General features: G+C 41.6%; 1 protein-coding gene across 1 annotated transcript in view; it reads right to left on the minus strand.

Annotated features, from left to right (window-relative positions):
* Positions 1–3,642, minus strand: part of LOC119411471 (neurofibromin) — a gene marked incomplete at its 3' end in the record, with an annotated part of 47,618 nt that overhangs the window by 33,248 nt on the left and 10,728 nt on the right.

A 3,642-nucleotide genomic window follows, 5' to 3' on the forward strand; every position in this document is an offset into this window, starting at 1 on the left:
TGTAGGGCGGCTGTGGCTGAGTGGTTAGAGCAGTCGTCCTCCAATGCAAGAGTTGGGGGTTTGAATCCACCAGCAGTCACATGTCGAAGTGTCCCTGGGCAAGACACTGAACCCCCCATTGTCTCCGATGTGTGCCCCATCGGTGTATAAATGTGATTATTCTCTTTAGAATGATTTGTTCGATTAGCTTTGTATAGATCTAGTAGAGTGCTGTATGAATGGGTAAATGAGGACACAGATTGTAGTGTAAAGCGCTTTGAGTATCATGATAGAAAGGCGCTATATAAGTACAGTCCATTTACCATAAAGCACATTTAAAACAGGAACTGTTACCAAAGTGCATTAACAAAAGAAAGACAGAAAAGGGGTAACTAGGCCTGCAGCTACTTGAGCGGCACCACATTTAACAGAGATAAGAAAAGAAAACATAAGGACAGAATGTATTAAAAAAAACTCTCTCACACTGTGTCCTTGATAGGGCACTGTGTGAAGAAGCAAAAAAATCTACCACAGTACAAATCAGAATAAACTTTATTGGCCTTGCATCGAGATACAACGCGAACATGTACGTACAGTCGTCCAAAAGATGGACGGAGTGCTCGAAGCTGCAACTACAGAAAGCGTGGCCTTCTTATCCTTATCAGATAATAATCTTAGATAGGAAAAAGGAGAGAAACATGAGGGTAGATAGTGGTGTTACAAAAAAAGATCTTTCACATCTTGTCTATCAGGACACGATTTGAGACATCAAAAACTCTTCCAGCAGCTCAATTAAAACATGATTACATGCATTTGACATCGAGGTGTTGAGATTTGTCCATGAGCGTTTTTTCAGATCAGCCTCAGTTTCTGAAGATGCTGTTTCAGCCAGCAGTTCTGATAAGCTTGCACAGAAAGTTCTTGGGGGGGGATAGATGAAGCTTTTGTCCTCGGGTACTCAAGTCCCAGGAGAAATTTGATAGTAGGCCCGTCTCCGAGGCTGTCGGGAGTCAGATTTAGATAAGCCTGATTCTTGTTTTTCTTCAGGCAGAGATTAGAAAGAGCAAAATAGGTAGACAAAATCCATGTGTTTGGAGTGGGTAGGGGTGGGGGTCCCAGCACATCTACAAGGTCAGCCACACAGCCCTTTGGCGCCTTTACATCTCCTAGGATGCTGCACCAAGAAGGCAACAAAGGGAGCCAGTGAAAGCATGAGTTTGAGGGGGTTGTCCATGGGCACTCCATAAAGTTGATACGGTGTCTATCAGAGGCACCGTTCACCCTTCTCATGCTTGAGGAGGGGAGGGGGTGAGGAGGGGGTGAGGAGTGGATCAGAGCGTCTTGTTTTTATAACATCTAGGAGAAATTGGGCCAAGGCCAGAAGTATTGATTACTGAGTATATTGATTTTGGGTCAGGCTGAGCTCTTCATTTCCATGTCAGCCTTAAAAGTCTCACTAGTACACCTCATAGCGATTCCAAACAGCTGTATTGTGATATCTTACTCCAAGACGAGCTTACAACTTCTCCAAGATCTGTTTCTTCCCACCATTTGTGAACAGTGACAAAGTATCACAGTCCTGATAAGAGCTATCAGCCTGCTTGGGTTTTCGGGTCCACAGATGGTTCGTACAGAGTCTGAGTGTTGCCAAGCACGACCCACTCCAGGCGGTGTAAAGAGCTGCTGACATTTTCAATTTTTTCAGTAATCCAGTTTTCTACCAGCTCCAAAAAGTAGAATCCAGTTATCATAAATGTATTTTCAACGAGGTAAGAGTGCTCCCCTTCACCCGGTTTCTTGAAAAAATTTTGTTCAATTGCATTGAGAGACTATCTGAAATCCAAATCCATCGTTTACAATTTGGAAGGTATGCAAAAAAGGGGCACTGAAAAAGTTTCACAAGACAAAAGCCAAGCAGGGAAAGGAGCGGTGGAGGAAACGTCTGCTTTCGCTGAGGGCAAGCAAGAAAAACAAAGACACAGAAGACATGAAGACATTTAAAAACAAAAATCAACTTATTCAATCATTCATTCAACCTTTATTTATACAGGTTAGTCTCACTGAGCCATCATTTACAAGAGATCTGTTTTAACAAAGAACAAAGATGAAACGATTATCTGTTTCACAGTCTGCACCTCCCTGTGTTTTTTCCTTTCATGCTACTGTGCACACCTGTTCCCAATCCTAATCACTACAGGTGTTTCCCCTCTCGTCTCATTAGTGATAGTATAAAGCTTTTTCTTTTAACTCTTTTGGTGTCCCAGCATTAAATGGTAAATGGACTGTACTTATACAGCTCCTTTCTATCTTATTCCAAGATACTCAAAGCACTTTACAACAATCTGTGCCTCATCGACCCCTTCAAACAGCTCTATACTAGATCTCTACAAAGATAATTGAACAAATCATTCTAAAGAGACTAATCAGAGCTTTAGATCACATTCAGACACTGATGGGACACACATCAGAGGCAGTGAGGGGTTCAGTGTCTTGCCCAGGGACACTTCAGCATGTGACTGCTGGTGGATTCGAACTCCCAACTCTTGCACTGGAGGACGACTGCTCTAACCACTGAGCCACAGCCACCTGATCTACCTGTCTCTCCAACCCTTCCACGGTGCCCTAGGTCTAGTCGTCTCCTTTATCCTGAGTAAGCTTTTGCTGCCCCGACAGCACTTCATTTTGCTCAATAAATGATTAATTCTTTACTTCTGAGCCCTCATGCCTCGGCCTGCACTTGGGTTCGACACCCAACACCAGATTGTAACAATACATGAGATACAGACAACAATAGACAATCATATAAAAAGCATATAAAATTAAAAAGTAAATAGAAGGAATAATATAAAACAAAACAAAAAAGCAGCTACATTATAAAGCTGTGTAAAATGCTAAAAACAGAAACATGTCTTCATTGGTTTTTGCCATGAACTTAGCAGATGTTTAAAATCTCTTTGAGAGGTCAAGTCAAGAGCTTCAGGCGTTTCTTTTAGCTTTCCTATAGATTATACTTCAGTCAACCCAGAAACGAACTGGAAACTAATATAGTGAATGGTAGATTATCAAGATTTTCTTTTTTGCTGCTTTGTCAAAAACAAATACCTCGACTAAGTTTAGATTTATGGTTGAATTACCTCATCATGTTTTGCAGAAGCCTATTATTCATCCAATGATTCTTATCAGATGTGCTGAAGCAGATAAACATCTAAAACATGCAGGATAGAGGTTGCAGGTTCAAAAGAAACAACAGTATTTTGTATATCTAAGTTGAATCACATAGTATAAGTGAGCAACAAGTTTTTTACAATGAGTAGCGTGGAGATCTCAGCAGCAGAGCATCACTGATGACAGGTAAAGGAGTGGAAGACATGCAGCACTTCTGTCGTGTCGTGTGTCTATGTGTTACCTTGTAAGGCCCATTTTTCCAACATATACTACATTGTGAGGACCAACTGCTCCTTATGGGGCCCAAAGCCCGGACCCCATAAGGACAAGTGCCGTTGGTGGCTTAGGGTTAAGTTTAGGGTTACTGTAGGTATGTACTGGTAATAGTTAGGTATGTACTGGTAATGGTTAGGTATGTACTGGTAATGGTTAGGTATGTACTGGTAATGGTTAGGTATGTACTGGTAATGGTTAGGTATGTACTGGTAATGGTTAGGT

This window comes from Nematolebias whitei, chromosome 6, assembly GCF_014905685.2.
Source record: "Nematolebias whitei isolate Nwh7 chromosome 6, NemWhi1, whole genome shotgun sequence".
Lineage (NCBI taxonomy): Eukaryota > Metazoa > Chordata > Actinopteri > Cyprinodontiformes > Rivulidae > Nematolebias > Nematolebias whitei.